The sequence below is a fragment of the Neophocaena asiaeorientalis genome, unplaced genomic scaffold (assembly GCF_003031525.2).
Source record: "Neophocaena asiaeorientalis asiaeorientalis breed wild unplaced genomic scaffold, Neophocaena_asiaeorientalis_V1.1 scaffold140, whole genome shotgun sequence".
Classification (NCBI taxonomy): Eukaryota; Metazoa; Chordata; class Mammalia; order Artiodactyla; family Phocoenidae; genus Neophocaena; species Neophocaena asiaeorientalis.
Genome location: NW_020173729.1, coordinates 599,221 through 622,550, shown reverse-complemented (window position 1 = coordinate 622,550; position 23,330 = coordinate 599,221). Strand labels below are relative to the sequence as shown.

The 23,330-nt window shown below is 45.5% G+C and overlaps 1 long non-coding RNA gene across 4 annotated transcripts in view; it reads right to left on the bottom strand.

The window, feature by feature from the left end:
* The window catches only part of LOC112403383 (uncharacterized), a 56,322-nt gene that overhangs the window by 12,653 nt on the left and 20,339 nt on the right, over window positions 1-23,330 (bottom strand). Inside the window, exon 3 of one of the 4 annotated variants that reach the window (XR_003003894.1) lies at window positions 5,824-6,018. The exons of 1 other annotated variant lie outside the window; for it this stretch is intronic. This is a non-coding gene — a long non-coding RNA (uncharacterized LOC112403383). Of the gene's footprint in view, window positions 1-5,706; window positions 6,019-14,340; window positions 22,058-23,330 lie in introns of those variants that run through there. 2 more of the 4 variants (XR_003003893.1, XR_003003896.1) reach the window with 2 other exon arrangements.

Below are 23,330 nucleotides of genomic sequence, written 5' to 3'. Positions count from 1 at the left end.
TCTCTCCCACGTGCTAGCTCAGCTCCACCCTGCTGCTTTTTTTTTACCCAGGGGCTCCTCTTGGGCCCTACTTCTCTTACCCGGTGACCTAACTCTTGAGGCCTGCCTCCCAGCTCTGCGCTGTGGACCTCCTCCCCTAGTCCTTAAGCTCTAGCCCAGAGCGGGCGTGTTTAGAGCCGGATTCATTAGGGCCTTGCTGCCTTGCCTGTCCCTCAGAGAGTCCAGCCCGTTAGCTTCTGGCTCCCTGTTTGCAGAAGCCTTGTGCCCTGACAGCACCAGGCCAGCACACTCCCTTTACACACGCACCACACCTCCACCCGTATTCTGCACCTGCTGCTTCACTTGGCCACCTGCTCCGGATGCTCTTAGGCCTCCGTGCTGCTTATGCTCCCCTGGGGCCTCTGCTGAGACTGACTTTCAGGCCCACTTGGTCCTCTCAAGGCCCTGAGCTTTCTGGGGTTTAGGCAGGACCCCCTCACGACGTCGGCTAAGAGTTACCACCCGAGTCCACCAGGGGTCAGTCGGAGTGTCGGTAGGGGCAGGGGCCTCTGAGCTGGAGCCACTGGGGGTTGAAAGTTCTCTCCTGAGGGGCTATGCAGTGGGCCCTCTGGGGCCTTGGTGGGGCTGCAGGCTCAGCTCCCCACCCGAGGTCTGAGGGGCAGTAGGCTCTGTTTGCAAGATGCCCAGGAGCCTATCCGCGGCTGAGACACCTCCATCAGCCCGAGGCGGGTGGAAACAGCTGAGGCACCGAGTAAACTGGGACTGCAGACAGTCTTCAGACAGAGCAGGGTGCAGCGTGGAGTACGATGGGCCTGGCTCTTTTTACACAGACACTGTTCCAACCACAACTGACAGCTTTCAGACGTGGGCGGTATCTATCTGGTGGAAGGATCTTTGAGGTGAGAGCGTGGCAGGGGGCCTGAGCACCCCCACTTCCTCTGCGTTTCTGGGTATACTGTTGTCAAGCTACTAATCCTGGTTCTGCTCCATTTTTGTGCCCCTTAAAGGAGTAGAATGAGGTGAAATCTGGCCACCTACTTGCCTGGGAGGCAGTCATGGCCACTGGTGAGTTTCCAGTGCTTTGAGAGCTGTGGGTGGCTTTATGTGAGGAGTCATTTCCCTCCCCTTCATAGAAACCGGATGATGTGTGGGTTTACAGCAGGGCCTAGGATCGGAGAGCCCTGGGTTCAAATTCCGGGTCCTCTATTTATTAGCTGGTGAGACAGGAGGCAAGGTGCTCAACGTTTCTGTGCCTCACCTTCCCCATATGTGAAATGAGGATAATCCTGCCTGCTTCCTGGGTTGTTGTCTATTAAGTGAATTTATATGTGTGTATATATATAAAATATATACTTATGTATATTATGTACACATACAATGCAGAGGCAGGACAGGAAAGAGTAACGTGGCGTTTCATGTCAGAGAGGTGGGGGATTGTTCTCAGTCTTCCTTTCCACAGTCTCAGTAGACACGTACTTATGATATTTGAGGGGTCAATAATACTGCCTGTGCCCATTACCATAGCTCTCTCTAACAACAGCTACAGTTTATTGCGAACCTGATCATGTATAGGTAGAGACCCTATTCATCCTTGGCCCTTTTGTCAAGCAAGTGAAGTAGACCCAGCAGGAAGATTGCTCACTGGCAAGGGTGTGTGTGGGGGGGCAGGGGAGAGCCATTTAAGATTCTGGAGGAAGAGCATTATTGAAATAATCAAATACAGGCACAATAGGACTACTGTTATTTGAGGGTGGAGGCCTACTGATTGCTCAGAGGTGTTTGAGGTTAGGGCTCACCAGCAGCAGAGCTCCTAGCCTTTGTTTGTGGAAACTTGTTTTTGCCTACACACCATCCCCTCCCCCTTCTTCAATACCAAAGGGTCCTTTGGGAACCACCCGTCTTCCACTCTTTCCGTGTAGTTCAGGTGGGAATGACCTCACCCCCACCACGCCCACTCTGCTTCTAGGGCAGGTATATGACCCAGACTTGGCCAACCACAGTCACAGTGATTGGTTGAGGAGTAAGTCCTTTGTCCAGGGAGGGTCAATGAGAGTCAGCACTTCTGCTGAAAGAGGCACTCTTTTTCCACTGGAGTTGCTAAGCTGAGAAGACGTAAGCCAAAGCCAGTGGTGGCCACCTTTGCCACTGCATGGGCAGAGTCTACCTGAGAATAAAGACAGCAGAGGGAGAGGGCAGATCCAAGAGACAGAGTCACGTAGAGTTCTTGTTGCCCTTGCTGAGCACCTGAAACTAGCCGTTCCTGAAGCTGTCAAGTTTTAAATTACATGAGCTAACATATTGCCTTTGAAAAGACAGCTTGAACTAGGTTTTTGTTAATGGCAACCAAAGGGGTTCTGACTAACTCATCTTTCTGTTTACTTTTATTTTGATGAAAAATTTGCCATTTTTTACATTGTGGCGTAAAAAGAGAAGTCTGACATGTTTGACAACATACTTTTGACAGTTCTATCTATTTCTGACAAGGACATGCTGGGAAGTTGTGGGAACGCATCCCCTGTGTCCGTCCCCCTCCTTTCTGAGTACACTTTTATTCAGAGCTACATAAATATATGCTAATGACCTTACGATGATGACAATCAGATCTGCGCTCCAAGAATATTATAGCAGAGTCATGAGTAAGATTAGAGTAGGGAGAGACAAGAAGCAAAAAGTCTACCCAGGAGGCCAATCTGATGATTCAAATGAGAAGTGATAAGGATCTTTATGAGGTGGTAGCCACAGAAATGGAAAGGAGAGAGCCTGCAGAGGTGGGATTGTCATGGGTTTGCAATATGTTAGAGGGTAGAAGAGTCAAAATAAAATGTTTTCATCTGCAAGGCCTGACCGCCCTGTTTTGTACTTGACTTATCTCATAGCACTCTTTCTCTTGCCCTGTCTGCCCAGGTACACTAGCCTTTGTGCTCACTGTGCCCTCTGCTCAGGACACTCTTACCCCAGATAGATCTTGGTTCATTTCTTCACTTCCTTCAAGGCCTCTGCGCAGCTGGCAGTACATCAGAAAGGCTTCCCTGAACTTCCCCTCGAGCTGTTTATTTTTACAACCCCCATCCTAGCACTCCATATACCTGCATAATTTTTCTCCATAGTATTCAACCCCTCATTGACTATGTGTATATATATATATATATATATATATATATATATATATATTTCTTTTCTGTCTTTCTTGACTAGAATGCAAGCTCCACGAAGGCTTGGTGACTTCTGTTCACTGCCAAGTCCCCAGAACTTAGTACAGAATCTGGCACAAAGTAGGTACAAAACAAATACAAGTAAAGAAATCTTGAACAACTGGGACAGTGATGTGGCACTGACAAAAACAGAAACACTGGGAGAGGAGTGGGGCCAGGGTTGGTGGAGTGGAGGAGTGAGGTGGTGAGTTCAGAGCCCATGGAATTTCAGTTTAGATGTGCAAACAGCACTATCAGGCGGGTGGCCCAAGTGCTGATCGGTCTGGCACTCGGAATTAAGCATTAAAGGCTGGTGGAAGCTCTGGTGTCAGTGAAATTCCTGAGGAGACCATGGAGAGAGAGACCAGACATGGGTTCAGAGCCCTAGGGAAAGCCTACGGTGACCAACTAGTCCTAGGGTGCCCAGCACTTTCCTGGGTTAAAAACTGGAAATCTAGCTTGGGAACCGCCTGAGTGTCAGGCAAATTGAGAAGGGCCTAAGAAGGCCCTTCCACTGAGGTAGAAGGAGGGGAAGGACTGGTTGGAAAAGGCAGAGGAAAAGCAGCCTGGAGCTTCCTCACAGAACCCAAGGAAGGGGAGGACTCTGATAAGGACATGTCTCCACTCCTTTCTCTCCTCCCCCGAGACCAGTTTGGTTCTAACTTTCTGAGCCCAGGAAGGCTGAGTTACCTCTGAGCTTCGCCCGACCCCACCTCCCAGCAGCAGTTGATGGCTTCCTGGGAAGCTTGGCAGTTGGTTTAGTTCCAGGGCCAGGCCCCAGACCAACTGGAGCAAGAGTGAAGCTTTAAATTCTGGTGTCTGGGATCTTAAGTGATACCTTGGGTAAGGAGCTCTCAGTCAGTGATCATTTTCTGCTTGTCCCAAAGTAGAGTTTAAGAGGGTAAACAACTCTGCGTGTGCCTAGCCACTGGGGCTAAAGAAACAGGAAGTTGCCTCTTCTCTTGTAAACAACACCAGCCAAGATTAGCAGCACTTGTAAGGTGCTAGCTCTTAGCAGTGGGCACTGAGTTGAACCCAGGACTAACTTTCAAGTGAGGGAAATGATTGCTGGGTAGATAGAAATTCAAAAAAATCCTAAGGGACTTTTTTTTTCTTTTTTCACGGTACGCGGGCCTCTCACTGTTGTGGCCTCTCCCGTTGCGGAGCACAGGCTTCGGACGCGCAGGGTCAGCGGCCATGGTTCATGGGCCCAGCCGCTCCGCGGCACATGGGATCCTCCCGGACCGGGGCACGAACCCGTGTCCCCTGCATCGGCAGGCGGACTCTCAACCACTGCGCCACCAGGGAAGCCCCTAAGGGACATTTTCAAACCTCTTTCTGAACTTGGTAGTTCTTGGAATAAGTCTTGAACTAAGTATTTGGAATCTTGGTTATTCTAAAGAGCAGATGAGACAATAAATTATAAAGTACCTCAAGATGTGTAATTTAATTCCATAATTAAAAGTGTATAATTATTTTAAATAATTACACAAATACAAGGTCTTATCACTAGGTCTCATTTGAAATGAAAGAACTGTCAATATGTGATCTGTAGAAAACATGGTCCCTGTCCTCAGAGAATGCTATGGCTTACCTATAGAGTCAGTACATATTCCCAGCTCATGATAAGAACTTAACTATATTTACTAACTGATATTTAAGGAAGTAGAAATAAATGTTGTGTCAACTCCCCGACTCTCTCACCCCTTCCCAGCTCCCTACAATATTCACATCCACCTTCCCATTGAGCATGGAGAAAAGGCCAGAGTGCGGCCGTATTTCCAGCCATCTTTCTTCACCCACAGACCTGTTCTGGGAAGAAAGGGTCAGGAATGTGGCAAGCCTGAGTTTAAATACATTGCCTAGAAATTTAATTCAGTAAGTGTTTACAGGCCATCTACTTGAAGCCTAAGGCTGCATTGGGCCCTTTGGGGATCTAAAAGAAGGTCCCTGCCCTTAATCTCACTGGAGTGAAAAACTCCAAAAAAGTCCCCCAAATGAGGTCCTGTGTTATTAAGTGCCAGTGTTAGCTATAAGTGTGAAAAAATTCTGGAAAAGGGAAACATTAATATTTTAAGCAGACTTTATATTTCATGGAGGCTAGGCCATGAACTGGGCAGCCTGTCAAGAGAAGGAAACTTGATGAGTCAGGGTGTAGTAAAATGAATAAGTATGGCAGTTGGAAAAACAGTGACAAGACTTTCTGCTGAGATCTAGCTTGAGAAGGAAGGGGGAAATGCTTCATCATTCCTTTAAAAATATGGATAGCTTTCAGTAGTATAAAAAAACCCCATGGCTCTTAAGAAGTTAAAGGGCTTAAATGAAGACACCTCCATACCCTAGGACTTGAGCAGATAACCTGGCACTTAGGCATTTAAAACCGCAGGTCTCTCTGGAATATGAAAGCCCACTGTGCTGGGAAGAAGCACTAGCAACTGGTCGATACAGCTTTATAAATTCATCAGGATAGGAGAGGTTACGCTATGGTAACAATGAACCTCTAAATCTCAGTGTCTTGATACAATAAACATTTACTTCTTGCTCATGTTACGTGTGCAATATAGATAACAGTGCAGCGGGGTGAGCTCTATTCCGTAGAATCTCCCAGGAACCCAGGCTGATGGAGACTCACCATCTTGGAATGTTACCATCTTATCTTATGGCTTCCAGGGTTGCTGTAGCAGGGGAAAGAAATCTGCAGTATCACGCAAGATGTTTAAACGACCCAAGTCTGTAGGTGGCTTATATCACTTCTACCAACATGCAGTTGGTGAAAACCCAACCATAAGCGAAAGGAACAATGGGATATATCAACTTCTTTTGAGCCCTGAAAGAGGAAAAGTGAAATAGGATTTAGTAAACACACTGCGTTATATTCATCATGACCTATGATGTAAAGAATCTTACTCTATTGATAATAGCTAACACATATTTTGCTAATCCTTATAATAATCCTGTGAGGTAACTTTTATTGTTATCTCCATTTTAAAGATGAGGGAAGTGGAGGAAAGAGGAGTTAAATCACTTACTCAAGATCCCACAGCCAGTAAGTTAGCACAATAGAGTTTCAAACTCAAGTAGTTTTTCTCCAGAGTTCACACTCTTAACCATTATGCTATACTACCTTTGTCATTGATTTAGTTAAATTGGAAGTCAAATCATGGCCCCATGTACCCTGAACCTCTCACACTGGGGTAGAGAAAGCTTCTAGCAATAGTGCTAAGCTTGACTTTCACCAGGCCCCCTTGCCAGTATTGCCATAGCATCCGTAGTATAAATATATTCACAGTGTTTTTGACCTGCCTATCTTGGCATTCTATCTGTTCTAAGGGATGTGGCTGAGAACTTAATGGTGTAAAAACTATATGGGTAGGTGCTGTTTCTAAATGCAACACATTCTTGCATAGGCACCAGCAATTGTCAAAAGCATTGTGTCCTCTATTTCTGTCCTTGGGTGAGGCATTCTTGTTCCCCTGTTCTTAAGTGCTCTCCAGCATAAGTTCTTTTCATTCTTTGTAGAACAGAGGTTACGTGAACTATATTTTTCTTCTAAATCAATGTAATGGAGCAGCTTATGTACAGCCAAGTGGTGGGGGAGACACTGGCAACTGGCCCTGAGCATGGCTGAGTAATGGTGTACTAGGAATCCAAGTTATCTCAAGCCTCAGACTTACTGAGGTTTGCTTATGTAACCCACGTGTCCAAGGTTAGACCAGCCTGGAAGCAACATTACGGCTATAATTTCAATTACGTCCACAATTTTAAACCTAATATGAGCTGGAATTTTGTTTATTTTGTTCACTGCCATATGGTGATCATCTAGAGCAGTACCTGGCATATAATAGACATTCAATAAATGTTTGTTGACTGAATTCTGATCCTCTTTGGAGACACTGGTGTACTGGGAGAGCACTGACTTTAGAATCAAATAGACTTGGGTTCAAATCTTACAAGCTCTGTGACCCCTTGTAAGTTATTTTTTCTCCCTAACTTCATCCTTCCTCATCGATAAATGAGGCTAACATTACCTACCTCTTAGATAGCTATGAGAATTAAATGTGTTAATTCATGTCAAATACTCAATACACTGTAGCTAGGTATGGCTTCTGTCCTTACCAGAAAAATTCCTGGAAATCCAACTGTTCCTCAACGTTCCCCTCAAACATTTCTGAGTCTTCAGGGGTACCTTAGGTACATTCACAAGTAAGTCTTCTTGGCTACAAAATCTCACTCTTCTCTTGGGTTCCCCATCAGCTTCCTCCTCCTCTGCTCTGGTTTCTTTTGGTCTTGTCTGATGCTGAGTTCTCCACTGCCATTTTGCAGTGCCCACCATGTAGGGTGCTAATATCTGAGCTGATACACTGCCTCCTACTGGAAGCCAATGATGTCAACGCTGAGTCAGCAGCACTGAGGCCACTGCTGCTGCTGCCATCCCCTGAAGCTTTCACCAAAGGCACCATCATTGCCCATTAAAGTCACCGTGTGCTTCTCTGCTAGGCCATCTCACTGGGCTGTTGCTTCCAAGCACAAGAATCCCCCTGCTGAAGCAGGAAGCATTCTTAGGCTGTTCCTATTACCCTGGTCACAAATGGCTCTGCAGATTGAGGAGTATTCCTCATCCACACTCCTTTCCACATGTCCCCATTGTGTTGTTTGTGTACCCCAATATCTCACAGAAATTTTCTGTGACTGTGCCTACCTCAGTTCTCCACCACCCCAGGCCCATCCCGGGACTTAGTCACATCCATAGCCTGCTGGGTGGGAACAATCTGAACGGCACACACCAGCTGTTACTCAAACCAGTCCTTCCCCCACAAGTCATCTGTGGCAGCTCGTGTCTACCAGTTTCTTCCTCTCCTAGAAAGAGTCCTTCCTTGGTGGTTCCTGGGTCCCTCATACAAATAGGTTCCTGACAGGCCTCCCCACTGGCTCTCTAGACCAGCCCTGACATGTCTGAGCCCCAGAATAAATATGGCTGTCTCCAGCCCAGATCCTCACCACTTTTAAAAGGGGAAAAATCGACAGTAAAGGTTAAAACATAACTTTCTTGGGACTATCAGAGCTGATCAACAGAAACTTAATACTGAGATTTCAAAATAAGGACTTCTTGGATAAACATTAGAAAAACAAAGGGGGCACTGATTGAGATGATCTGGTAAAAAGTCCTACCCTTTAACAGATGGGCGAAATTGCACCAAAATCAGTGACAAGGAAGTTACCTGCACATCTGGCGTCAGTGATCTGCAAAAGCTGATGGAGCTGGGAAACTCAGAAGAGCTAGAGGAGGTACCTTTGGGGATGTTTGACGAAACAAGGGCTATCACAGTGCTAGGGGCTGTGCTAGGAGCTTTTCATACACTATCTCTAGTCTTCCACCCTGTGTTACTGGAAAAAACCACCCGTCCCCATCCACTCCCTCCCATGCTCACTAGACGAGGCCTGGGAGGAAAAGAGCCTTGTCTCTCAGAGTGAGTGTAATCTGGGGCCCTCAAAAAGTACAGTGGGTAACTTTAAAGCTTTGACAGAGTCCTTGGACATGTTAAGGGAAAGCAGCATTTGCAAGTAGGGACTGGAGAGAGATTAATTGCTCTCATAAGACCATAGGAAGAATCTGTTTTTCCCTTGAGGATGGCAGCAGAGATGAAAACAGGCAGAAGAGAAAGAAGAGGAGGTCTGAGAGCCGTGGAAAACACCTGAGGAATGAGAGACCGAGAGAGATGATATTCATTTTTTGGTATGCTTGCCTGGCTGTAAATCCCTCTGTGCACTATGAACAGGCCTTAGACGAGTGAGTTTTCATTGAAATTAAGGAAAAAGCTGAGCTCCACAACTAGATTGACATGGCACAGTGCCGAAGCAGTGTGTGGGGATGATGAAACACTATTCCAGAATTCAGATAACCTTGGGGAAGCAGGAGCTCACAGAGAGACCATTCACATCCCCAGCAAGTTTTCCCAGGGGGCACATGGGACACTGTCTGTACCTGTGTGATGGGTGTCTGAGCACATCTTAGCTAAAATTCAGGGCCAGGAAGACCCTCTGACTGACCTCTGCTTATTTATCCCTGTAGCCGCATGCTTTCCCAGGGGGCACATGGGACACTGTCTGTGCCTGTGTGATGGGTGTCTGAGCACATCTTAGCTAAAATTCAGGGCCAGGAAGACCCTCTGACTGACCTCTGCTTATTTATCCCTGTAGCCGCATGCTTTCCCAGGGGGCACATGGGACACTGTCTGTGCCTGTGTGATGGGTGTCTGAGCACATCTTAGCTAAAATTCAGGGCCAGGAAGACCCTCTGACTGACCTCTGCTTATTTATCCCTGTAGCCGCATGCTTTCCCAGGGGGCACATGGGACACTGTCTGTGCCTGTGTGATGGGTGTCTGAGCACATCTTAGCTAAAATTCAGGGCCAGGAAGACCCTCTGACTGACCTCTGCTTATTTATCCCTGTAGCCGCATGCTTTCCCAGGGGGCACATGGGACACTGTCTGTGCCTGTGTGATGGGTGTCTGAGCACATCTTAGCTAAAATTCAGGGCCAGGAAGACCCTCTGACTGACCTCTGCTTATTTATCCCTGTAGCCGCATGCTTTCCCAGGGGGCACATGGGACACTGTCTGTGCCTGTGTGATGGGTGTCTGAGCACATCTTAGCTAAAATTCAGGGCCAGGAAGACCCTCTGACTGACCTCTGCTTATTTATCCCTGTAGCCGCATGCTTTCCCAGGGGGCACATGGGACACTGTCTGTGCCTGTGTGATGGGTGTCTGAGCACATCTTAGCTAAAATTCAGGGCCAGGAAGACCCTCTGACTGACCTCTGCTTATTTATACCTGTAGCCACATGCTTTTTGAATTGTTTGTCATTTTGCATCACATTTATAAACATTTCCAATGTCATTAAAATCTCTTTGGAGACATATTTAAAAATTTTTTGCACAATATGGGTGTACCTTAATTTTCTTAACTCTATAAAACTGAGCATTCTGGCTGTTTCCAGCCTTGTTTTCTGTTTGTAAATAATTTTTTACTGAGCAGCAGTTTGTCTGATACCAACCAGGGTTCTTGGCCTTCCCCAATCAATAGGAATTGACTAGAGGACAGGCAAGGCTTTACTGGGGCTCCTGCAGCTGCAGGAGGGAGTGAAAACAAGTAACAGTTTCCCTGGCTCATCCTGGAGATGCGGCAAGCGGGTTCCTTATATGGGGTGAGGGTATGGAGGGGTGGCTTAGGTGTTTTGCCCACCCCTTTGGTGGTGTTGAGTGCAGGGGCATACACAGTACCCCGCTTTTGCTCCTGATACCCTGTTTTTGCTCCTGGCTCTTCAGAAGTGGCAGTTGGGATTTTTTGGTCTTTTTGTCTCTTTTGTCCATAATCTGCCCGCAGTTATTTTTAGTCCCTTATAGTTTCTTTGTATTTTGTTGTTTGAGGAGATGTTTGTCCAGGTGCAAGCGCTGCAGCAAAGGGTCCCAGGCCCAGCCTGTCTCATAACTGTCCCAACATGAAGTTAGGTAATCTAGACTAACTAGCAGTCTCAAAGCTAGTCTCTGTTGAGAGCCTGACTATACAGATGAACAATGGCCAGACCATATATGAAAATTGAACTCTGACCCACAAGCTCTGCAACAACGGCCCAGGAAGCCAAAATACAGCGTCTGTAGCCATCAGCCCATAATCGCCAACTTCCCTACATTTTGCCCCTGCATTCAAGTCAGGACCAACCAGAGACAGTCAAATACGCTTTCCAAAACAATCACATAGGGTGTTCTGCTTCCAGGTAGCCTCATGCCCAAAATCTCCAATCAGAGCCTTGAAGCCTTGAAGCCTTCCCTGTTTTTCACCATGAGGTTTTCCCACTCCACTACCTGTCTTTGAGTCTCTGCCAAAAGCCAGTGATCGTGGCTGAGTCCATTGCTATAGCAAGCTCGGCAAAAACAGTCTCTGCTTGTTCTCATCTGGGTGGTCTTCCTTTATGTCCACACTCCCCTCGAATTAACCTGGTGGACACTGACCCCAAAGGAATGTCACAGGCAAAAATACTGCTTCAGAGTTTTTTCCACCATGAGCCATTGGAAAATACCGGCTAGAGAACCCAGAAGCTATTTTCAGCCAGGGGCCTCTCTGTGAGTGGTGTAAACCCCACCCCATGGCTGCCTTAAACCTACCACCCTCCGCAGTACCAGGAAGCTTAGGCTCTCGTGAGAGCTGGATATCCTACCATCACCCCACCACCTCCAGTCCCCAGCATCCTGCCACCAAAAGTACCCAGTGTGGAGTTAATGCAGTAAGAAGAGCCCTGCTGTCTACCTTCCTAGCTGTGTGCTCAAGGATAAGAGGTCTAGAAGGACATCTAAGAGAAAAACACCTCCATACCCCATGCACCCCTATCAGACAGAAGGTCCTTGGCCCAGTGTCTTTCTTGGCTACTTGGTGCCTGTGGACACACAGCAGCAGCGGAAGGAAGCCACAGAAAATAAATCAGCTGCTCCGTTCAAATTGCTCCAGTCCATCACATTGCCACGTCACCAGCCCACGGTGCTGTGCTAATTACCACAACATGCACCAAAGTCCCTTTTCAAAACGTGGTCAAACAAACTACAGCAGGGCTGGCCAGGCATTAAAACACTCAGGCACAATTGTCAAAGCAAAGAATTATGTGGCAGTAAATACGAGTCTGGACTCCAGTTAAGGCATCACCTGGATGACAGCCTGAAGGTTGCTAACCCTTTGTGGACAGACTGGCTCATCACCACTTCTGCTAAAGAGAGAGCAAAAGAGCATGGGATGGGAGCGACCAGGCATGAGATTCAGTCAGACTGAAACTGGGGTGGTTTTCTCTACTGTTATCCCTGGGCAACCACAACTTCGGGGGCTGTGGGTGACGCTGTCACCTCAGATTATCTGAGGCAGGTGTAGGTGCTTTACATACTTTCTTAAGCCTCTTGGCCAGTTCTCCCAAACCACTGGGAAACTGACAAATGTTTCCTGATAGACTACTGTGTGTCTAGCACTGAGGTTCCTCTGTGGTTGTCCTTGGAGGACACAGGACAAAAGCCCCAGTTTGTCTTCTCAGGGCTTCTTCTCTAGGAGTATTATCAGAGCCACTGTAGGTGCTGATACTTTGGGCTCCATGGAAAGTTCTGAAGAGCTCCTCGCTAGCCCCACGTTCTGAGAAATGGTGTGGCTAACACTTGAATAGGCTTCTAAAGTCTATTAAGCACCATTTACAAAACCCACTTGGTTTAATCTCTGCAAACCTTCCAAGTCGGTATTATCATTATCACTATCCTTCTTCTGAGGCTCAGAGAGTTTGACTAACTTATCCTTGAACACGCAGCTAGGAAGGTAGACAGCAGGGCTCTTCTTAGTGCACTAACGCCACACTGGGTAACTTTGGTGGCAGGGGGGCTGGGGAATGGAGGTGGTAGGGTGGTGGTAGGATATCCAGCTCTTTCCAGAGCCTGCGGTGCTTGCCTTAAGCTTCCTGGTACTGAGGGAGGGTGGTGAGTGTAAGGCAGCCATGGGGTGGGGTTTACACCACTCACAGGGAGGCCCCTGGCTGAAAATAGCCTCTGGGTTCTCTTCAAGATCCAGAAAGGGAGTGCCTAAGTGAAACAACTCCTCTGCTATTTTAATGGGAAAAGAAAAGCAGGAAATACAAGGAGTTAGCTGGTTGCCCGGATGCCCCTAACACACACTTTAACTGTAGAACTGGTCACTTCCTGGATGTAAAAGAAAGGTTTACGAAAAAAGTGCCCGAGAAGTCTCCCACTCCCAGCCACCAGCCCAGCCAGATGCAGAGGGGGAAACAAATGAACTTCTATAGATGGAATCCTTTGTTGGAATAGAGGTTAATTGTGGCTTCTCTTTGCTTGTAACCTGGGGTGTGGAGGCTAACACTTTAATGCTTCTCTTGGGCCGTAACTAGGAGTCCCTGGAGAGATGACCATTGTCAGAACCCCAGAGGGGACCACTTATAAGAAAGGTCATGAATCTGGAGAAATTAAGGGATCAAGTCAGAGGGGTAAAGGGACTGTGGAGCTGGGAGAGAAGGGATGTTTTCCTGCAAAGGGTTTCTCTTCTTATCCTCTTTTCCATGCTACAATTAGGTAACAAGACCCCGTGCTAATAAATACCCCTTGCCAACCCTCAGCCAACCAGGGTAGGAATGCCCAGACTGGCGGGCAGCCTGTGCACAGAGGCCACGGGTACTGGCTGAGTGCAGAGGTGCCGGGGCAGGCCTTTGTCTCTGCCCCTCCTGACCCCAATACCACGACCCTCCACCATGGTGACTGAGTACCTCCTGGAGGCTGGGAAGACAGAGGCCCTGCCCATTTGCTCCCCCCCTGTCGTTTCCCTCCCCCACTGCCTCTGCACAACTTCCACCCACCAGCTCCTCACACCTCAAACGGCCTTTCCCACAGGGAGGTGTGGCAGAGACAGCTCGTGCATTTTATAAGTGGTGCTGGGAAAACTGGACAGCTACATGTAAAAGAATGAAATTAGAACACTCCCTAAGAGCATACCCCAAAATAAACTCAAAATGGATTAAGGACCTAAAAGTAAGGCCAGACACCATCAAACTCTTAGAGGAAAACATAGGCAGAACACTCTATGACATAAATCATAGCTCGTGTATTTAGATTGATTCTGTGCTTTGTCTCCTGATGACTACGTCACTCAGGGTACTAAACTGCTTCCTGGCCTGGGAACAAGAGAGAACAAGGAGCTGGAAGTGGAGAAAGCCATTCTTCTGCCTTTCTTCACAGGTCGTGCCCCATGAACGGCAGTGTCATGTTGGTCAGTGACTCTTGCTGTAAAACTGTTGCAGGAAGGGGGATCCCTTCCAGGGCCCAAGAATGGGCTCTTGTCTAACATCTGGAAGTGAATTGTCCGAGGAGACACACATGCTTACAGAGCAAGAGCTTTATTGGGAAGGGATGCCTGGATGGAGAGCAGGAGGGTAAGGGAACCCAGGAGAACTGCTCTGCCACGTGGCTTGCAGTCTCAGGTTTTATAGTAATGGGGTTAGTCTGGTTGTCTCTGGCCAATCTTTCTGACTCAGGGTCCTTCCTGGTGGCACGCGCATCACTCAGCCAAGATGGATTCCAGAGCGAAGGATTCTGGGAGGGTGGTAGGACATATGGACTGGTGTCTCCTCTCTCCTTTTGACCTTTCCAGAATTCTTCTGGTTGGTGGTAGCTTGTTAGTTCTGCGTTCCTTACCAGGACCTCTTGTTGTAAGAGAACTCATGCAAGTGGTTACTATCTTGCCTGGCCAGGGAGGGCAGTTTCAGTCAGTGGTTTCCCTAACAAAACCAGCCTCTGGGCACTGGGTGGTGTGCGAGCAATGGTGGTCAGTGACACAGATGGGGAAGGAGATCTCAGTGTCATGGTTGCAGGGCTGGGCCATGTGCTTCAGAGACTGTACAGGGAGAAGGGAGCACAGGATGCATGAACTGGGACTGAGTTTTGTCCTAAAGACCTTTGAAATCTTCGTGAAAAGAATAGAAGACACATACGGAAAATCACAGTAAACCCAGATTTTAAAGAGTCCATAAATGAGCCTTGGGTTTTGCAAGATGCAAGACTTGGATACAGCTTTAGGGCAGATGGTTACTTGGTTCTGGGAAAACCAATGTAATGGCCCATTTAATTATGCAAATGTGGGAATACAGTGGCTGGAAGAGAAAAGTTCTCTGGGTGGTAAAGTGAATGAGTGTATTTGTTGTTGGAGTCTGATACAGGTCTCCACTATGCTTTCTTAGGAAAAACTGGATTTGCTGAGAGAGAATTTGGCCTATGCCAGGCTGATGCCCCATTGAAGCTTGCTTATGTTTTTGCATAGCTCACCGTAGATGATGGGCCTGCTCTTGCAAGGGTTTTATTGGTACCCTGGGCACAAGCAACACAGATTTGGGGAGATTCTACTAGGGGCCCAGCCATACAGGCTGCTCTGGCATCTCCAGGAGAGACCCCCTTGGCGAGGACATTGGCATCCCCTGATGGACACCATTAACAATAAGGCTTTTTTGAGGGGCTTCTCTAGTATCAAACATTCAGTACACTAGGCACTGGAGTTCTTACCCTGAGTCTATGCCCCCTAAGAGGTCAGTGAGTAGAATTCAGAGACTCTATGTACTTGAATGAAAAACATTTAAAAAAAAATTTTACTAATTTCTAAATGAAATACAGCATTTCCTTCAATAATGATGTAGGCAATAAACTGCAATAGTCTTAGCAGAACTTATGACTTTGTTACCAATAAAAATCACAGATATTTTCTTATCACTTTGCTGTTGTTCCTGTTATCTTAAAATCTTTTTTATGTTCATCACTGCTTCAAAGCTACAGTAACTGTTAGATCTGCCACTAGAACCTGGCAGGATTAAACTAACCTTCTAGTTGGGATTAGGTAATAGAATCATTTGTTAGGTAGCTTTCACTGGATTAGATTGAATCCTTGGCTTAGGCCATCCTGAAGGACATCAGTTATTGAACTGTTTGGGCAACATAAAATACCTATACTATATTTTTAGCCAATGCACCTATCTTGAACACAACTCATTTTACCAGTGAAAACTAATATCTAACATATACTATGCTAACTAACAAGCCCTCCGGTGTTATTGTAGATAAAGGTAGTTGAAGTTGTTGTGGTATCCCTCTCTTGTTAGAGTGTTTTTTGCTTCGAGTTCTGCTTAGGGTCTTTTTTCAGATGCTATTCATCTCTGAAGAGTACATCTCTTTCTGGGGACTCCAAATGTTAATAACTGCTCCAACAGTGGAGGTGGCACATTTGTCATGTTAACTATGCTGAAATAGTTTAAATTAAATGACAGCAATAGAACACAAATCCAGGCTGACCCAGAGGTTTGGTAGGAATTGTAGGTTATCCGGCACTTAGTGAATACTTGTGCTTCTCTTGAGTAGCTAAACATCAAACTTCTTCTTGAATTTACAGTTGAAACCATTTGGGAGATAGCACCAGCTATATGGGCTCACATCCTATGAATCCCTTGGTCATGGGTAGACAGCCTCCAGGGCAGGTTTGGCAAACTCTGTAATGCCAGGTCATTAGAAAAAGAGTATCCTAAAAGCAGGAGACCACTGCTGCATCCCCTTGCCCTTTCTTTGGAAAGAAGCGTATTATTTCACGGAAAACAGATAAATGCTGAGTGGCTGCCTTACCTTGCTCTTAGCTCTGTATTTCAAGTGTCCTATTCCCAAAGGTGCCAGATCTAGCTAAAAATAGCCAAGACATTGAACCCAAGAGCAAGAGGATGCTAAGTTTCACTACCTTTGGTATCAGTTTCAAATGTAAAGAGGTTCAACGCCCTTTAGCAACTAGAACTACAGGACTGTTTTCTCCCCTTTGAAATTGAACTGCATTTTGACCAGAAAGAAAAAAAATTATTTAAAGCCTTAGTATTATTAATGCAGGAAAGGACTACAAGGAGCATTTGGTCCAACTTCCCCATTTTAACAGATGAGGAAACAAAGGCCAAGCGAGATAGCTTAATAGCTACATAGCAGGCATGCTGACCAGTCTGAGAGGATCTTCCTTTAACACAAAGATGAGACAGCGGGAGATGATGGAATTGAATCTTCAGAGCAAGCACGTGTGCATATGCTAGCAATAACGCTCAGAAAATGCAATGGGAAAAATATCTCACTTATAGTAGTAGAAAAATGATAAAATTGTCTAGTTAGATTTCTCCTTCATTTCATCCACAAAAATAAATTCTAGATGGATTAAAGATCTAAATGTAAAGAAAAAAACAAGTTGATAAAGGTCCTAGAAGAACATATAGGTGAATATTTTTATATTTGGGTAGAATGAATGACCTTCCTAAGCAAGACACAGAATCCAAAATCATAGGAGAAAAGATGTACAGATGTGATTGAATAAAAATTAAAAACCACTGTAAACCAAGGCAAATAAGAAGCAACAGAGTAAGAGGAAATACTTGCAACATATATTACAAGCAAAAGGTTAACATCCACAATATATAAAACTTTTCAACAAATAAATACAAAAAATAAAAATAATTCAATAGGAAAATGGACAAAGGACATGAACTGGCCAATCACATAAGTTTCAGAACCATCTAGGCAAGAGTATTAAATCATAGGCAAGGGATGGTCTTCAGGGAAATGGGCTTTCCAGAAAACTGCAAAGGTATAGGCAGAGCTATTATTCAGGGAAAGCCAGCCTTAAATTTGTTTCAAGAACCAGGAGAGTTCAAGTTGGATAAACCTTTCCTTAGACAGAAATATGGCTTGTGTGTATAAGGGGACAAAAACTCTGAGTATGGAAAGTTTAAGGCATAGTCAGACTTGAATTTTTCTACATCTGGCTTGACTCCCCTTGTAGGTGTGGTGTGCCCCACCCCGAGGCCTGGGGCCAGGGAAAGATGCACTGAGACATCCACCTTTGCTCCATGTGGCCACCCCACTGCTGATAAGATTGTATATCACTGGCCAATTAAATCCAGACTTTACTTTTTTTCTGCATTGGGTGTGTGTGTGTTTTGTGTGTTCCCTTCCCAACAACTGGTAAGCACCTGAAATGCTGCAATGTTTATTCTAATTAATATAAGAAATTTAGTTCAAAATATGATACATCTATTTTTGTCTAAATGAACAGAACAAATGAAAATACCCATAATATCCAGTGCTGGCAAGAGGTGAGGCCAAGTAAACTCCAACAAACTGTTGGTAAGGATGTTATTTTAAATATTTATTTATTTAGGCTGCGCCAGGTCTTAGTTGCAGCATTGCAGGATCTTTTTTAGTTGTGGCACACAGGCCCGTGGTTGTGTCGTGCGGACTTCTTAGTTGTGGCATGCAAGTAGGATCTAGTTCCCCGTCCAGGGATCAAACCCTGGCCCACTGCATTGGGGGCATGGAGGCTTACCCACTGGACCACCAGGGAAGTCCCAGTAAGGATGTTATTAATAAACCATTTGGGGGCCAGTTTGGCATCGTCTCTTAAATACCAAATGTAGTTTTCCCATTGACTTAGCAATTGTAATTCAGGAATATGTGCATATGCTTAAGCCAAGTGGATAAAGATTTTATTGAAGTATTATTTTTATTGAAAAATCAGAAGCAATAAATGGCATTAATAAGAAAATGATTAAATAAACGGGAGCATTAAATAAATCATTAAGAAAATGATTAAATAAACATTAGTTTGTGTTCTTCTGGAAGGAGATCTTGTGCCTAGGATTCAAGTGCAAGATGTTTGGGGAGTGTAAGTAGGGAACTGGGGAAGTGATGCAGGGAAGGACAGATGGCCAGTAAAGGGTGTGTTATTAAGCCAGTGAGTGACTAGAGTTTAATCTTTCAGGAAAACTCTGAAGGTAGTGCAAAGCACGTGACTTGGAATTATCCTAGCCAATGGGCCAGGGAGCTGGGGTATTTATACTCCTACAATTTTTAGTCATTGTTGAAGCTGTCTTCCAGAGGTACATTAATTCTCGAGTACTTCCACTCAACCATCCATTGGCAAATTGGTTTCAGTGGCTGGAGGGAGCTACCCAACAAAAGAGGAGGTACTGCCCATTGGCAGTCAGGCTGTAATGTGTGGAAATGATAAGGGTTTCCAAAGGGATATGAGTGGATCATGGACAGTGTCTGCTACATATGCTAACAAATGCAAAGAGGCCATTAAAAAGAATGAGGCGAATCAAGGAGCAAATAAATATATCGTATACTCTCACTTTTGTAATAAAAATACACATCACATAGTCCACAGTGGTTACCTCTAAAGAGAACAAAGTAAAGGAAAGGATGGATTTTTAAAATTTTATTTTATACCTTTCTGCCATTTCTTTGTTTTACAAGCCTATAGAATCTTTTAAAATTAAAAGAAATAAGGGAAAAATGAGGAAACATATTCATGACGTAACAAGGAAAAGATGAAGAAACTGAAAAAGAGTATGTAACTAGGACCAAAAAATACATTCACTAATTCAGTCACTCATCATATTTTTATCAAATGCCTTCTACGCAGCAGGCTTCATACTAGATTAGATACTGGCTAAAGTGGCCAGTAAAGACTTTGCCAACTGATGTACTAAACTTGCTGATCCAAGAACCTCTCATGAGTTCCTGGCATTGGTGGAAAGTGTTATTTTTTTTCCTTGAAGAATCCATCCCATTCCCAAAGCTTCCGAAGCTAAATATTCATGCTCTTGAGAAATTTCTAAAGTTGGTCCTTTTTAAAAAGGGAAAGCACAGAGCTTTGGAATACATGTGGATATGCTTTTAAAAGTTAAAAAACACTAATGCATAGTATAGGGTTAGCCAAAACCCAATAAATTGTGATTTTTTTTCATATGTATCTTGAACGGAAGTGAAGTGTTCATTGACAAATACACAGGATGGTGGCTCTTTCACCCACCTGAGAATTTTAAATGTTTTTTCTGGATACATGACTCTTGTGCTAAGTGGTTATGCTATTGGGGTTAGCAAAGTCTTCTCTGGGGAAGAAAAAAAAAAGACTGAATCTCCTTTCCCTGAAATCATATATACCGACTCTATGAAAAAGAAGAATGTACATAGAGGGCCCCTTTTAGCTCCCAAACATGGACCTCCATAACTTTTGTTCCTTCTTGTCTAAAGCCTTGGGAACCATTGAGGAGGTGGTATCAGTGTGACTTAGGGTGAATTGCTTCAAACTCTTTGTTTCTAGCTTTCTCATTTGAAAGGTGGAAGAATAGTAGACAACTATAGGGATGGTAGAGGACCAGAGGTAGTCAGTGGAGAGCGCTAATGGAACTAAGTGTTCCACTAGTGTTAGCTTCTGTCCTTCCCCACTGGCAAGACCTGTCTCCCCCTGCACCTCTCCTAACCTTAGTGAAAAACTGTATAAAAGTAGCTGGTGAATGAATATTGTTCTACGTCCTGATGAGATCTCTGTGTCATTGTAAGGTGACCTGCAATGATGTCCAGTCTCCTGTGTCCCCACCTTTGTGTAATCCTCTGTGCTTGAACCACAGGGAGAGCCTGTGACTTGCAAAGGTCATGGGATGTCACTCCCTTGATTAGTTTACATTATATGGCAAAGTGGAGGGATACTTAATGTAATTAAGGTCCAAAGTCAGTTGATTTTTGAATTAATACAAAAGGAGATTATCCTGGGTGTGTCTGATTCAATCAGGTAGAAGCCCTTTAAAGAGGACCAGGGCCCTCCCTGAAGTCAAGAAACTTTCTCTCTATTGCTGGCTTTGAAGAAGTAAGCTGCCATGTGGTGAGAGGGCCACTGGAGAGGATCTCACTGCAAAGAACTGAAGGTGGCCTCTAGGAGCTGATAGTAGCCATCAAGGAAACAGGGGCCTCAGTCCTAGAGCTGCAAAGAGATAAATTCTACCAACAACCCGAGGGAGTTTGGAAGTGGATCTTGCCCCAGTCAAGCTTTTGATGGACTGTAGCCCCCACCAACACCCAGATTTCAGCCTAGTGAGACCCTAAAGCAGAGAACCCAGCTAAGCCAGCCCTGGACTCCTGACCCACAGAGACTGTGAAATAACGACCGTGTGTTGTTGTAAGCTGCTGATTTTGTGATAACTTGTTACACAACAGTAGACCACCAATACAATTTCCCTGTAGCTCTTCTGCTTTATACTGAGATAATAAAGAGGATGGTGAGGATAATGAAGGGATGGGGGAGGGGGAGGAGGAGAAACACGAAACATTTATTGAACAGTTATTATATGTCAGGCACATTAGTCATGGTCCTGAAAGGAGATAAATGGGACACTCAAGTGGTAAAACAGGGAGAATCTAGCAAAAGGGCTATATACAGAAGCATGCATAGGGTTACGATGCCCAACAAGGGATGCTGGGGCCATGAGCATCTCTAGGTGTGAAGGTCCAAGGTGAGAAAGCAGAGTTAATGGAACCTTTAGAGAGCTTAGCTGCAGGACGGGGCTGCCTGGCAGGAGCTGGGGATGGAGGTAGAGGTATACAGCCTCTCTTGAAATGGTGGCCCACCATTGTGAAAGCCAGGGAAATAAATACCATGGGTTCTTATTCCTGTGAGTAGCTATTCTTCTACTAGTATCTCCTCTTTGGCTGAATCCAACCAGAAGCCAGAGGGCAAAGGACACTTGGTGATACAGTCTTAGAGGTCAGTCTCTAGGGCACAGAGCAGGGATGAAGAAAGGGGTGGAGAATGCAACTGGATGGGTTTATTATGGAGAGTAAGAAACCCTCATGGATTAGCTCATTGATTTTTGGCACATGAGGACTGACGCATGGAGATGTTACATAATTTGCCCAGGGTAAGAGGATCAGTAGGTGGTAGAACTAGGACTGGAACCTAGGCATATCTAGTCCCGGAGCCCGAACTCTTGACCACTCCAAATACAGTCCTTAGGACCCTTTGTGCCTGCTGCCTTTCTATTCTGGGCTTTCCTCTGGAGCCAGGAAGTCCCTTCCACTCACAGCAGCAGTGCAGGCTTGAGTACCTCTTTCTTCACCGTGGCCACCTTCATTTCATCAAAGTCAGGTACCAGCATCTTGCTTGTGGGTGGCCAGAATAGGTCCTCCACAATCAACATGTATGACCAGATGAGGGGAGAAACAAACCTTTGCTCATGAAATTTCCAGCCTAGTTGTTCAGGACCAACAAGAACAGAAAACTCTCCAATATTTCAAGAAACATGGATCAAAGCCTTTGACATTTTCTCCTAGTCATCCCCAAATTACTTCGAAGTGTTTGTTCACACCTGGCAGGAGGGCAGGAGAGGGAGCTTCAAAGCCATCTGTGGAGACTTCCTCCTCTGAAGAGGTGATGAATTCAGCTATTTCAGGAGCAAGAATATAGATGTGACCCTGGCTCAGCTCGGAGTAGCTGCCTAGAATTCCCACCAATATCAAGAAGGAAGGAAAAGGAAAGTTAAAACCTCTCAACATAGTTCATAAACCTGCCAAACGCTTAATTAACTTCTTTATAGGTCCACTTCCCACTTTCTTCCAGAAAGTGTCCTGGTAGGACAGCAAGGATATAGGATTTGGGGGGACAGAGGGCTTGGTTCTGGTCCCAGCTCAGCCTCGTATTAGCTGGGTGACCCTGAGCAAGTCATTCACTCAGCAAACTTTTATTGAGGGCTTTATCCTTGAGAAGTGCAAAGATGAAAGACACAGTTTTTGCCCTCAGGGAGCACACAGAAAATTGAGTAGAAAATGTTATATAAATAAATAACGATATCCCATTGTGATAAATGCTGAGGTAAGGTCCCACCAGGGGTGCCCGGAGAAGGGGAACCTAGCTCAGCCTGGAGGGGCTGATCTACTAAGCTCTCTGGGTTTCCATCCCTCAGCTGTGAAATAGAGAGGTTTTATGTGTTTGTGAGGGGAGCTAATACGTTATTCATTCATTTAGTGCTGGGCACTGAGAGGAATGCAAAGCTGTATAAGACTCAGCTCCCACGCGAAGCCGCATCAGTGACTTGCACCTGTCTCTGTGAGAGGGGAAGAAAACCAGCATGGCCCTCAAGCCCTTGCTCAGCATACTTGTGAGGAAGAGCTCTTGCCTCTCGCTGCTCCTGCCTCCGTTTCCTACACATTATGTGCTTTCTTGACTATCCATATGTTTCTGGTGTACTGTCCCTGTAAATATGCTAAGCTGAGAGAGGTGAGGTTTACTGGATTGGCAGAAGCAGAGCTGCTTGACAAAGGGAGTCAAAACTCAGCTGGCGCGAGACCCAGAACAAGGAGGACGGGAGAGAGTAGAAGGGAGGGAACCGGAAAAGCTAGAGGAAAATTAGACCAGCTCCCAGGAGAATCCAAGGCCTGGCGTGTGCCTTGGTGGCTCCAGAAGTTCAGGACAGATTGGCTTTTCATGAGGATGAAGAAAAGCCAGCAGAACTGTTTCTTATTAGCAGCCAGATTATTTTAGCAAAAGTTCTGCCTTCTAAGGAGGTAAAAATCAAGACGTAATTAGGAAGTGAACACAGACTTCTTGAATAACTCGGGAGATGATACCGCTGCTTGCAAAGGCGTATGCTTTTCTTCAAAGGCAAGTCTAAAACGGCATTTCTCATTCATGAATGCCCCTGTCATTCATTCATTAAGTGCTAGGCATTGAGAGGGATGCAACGTTGTACAAGACTCAGCTCCTGCCTTCAG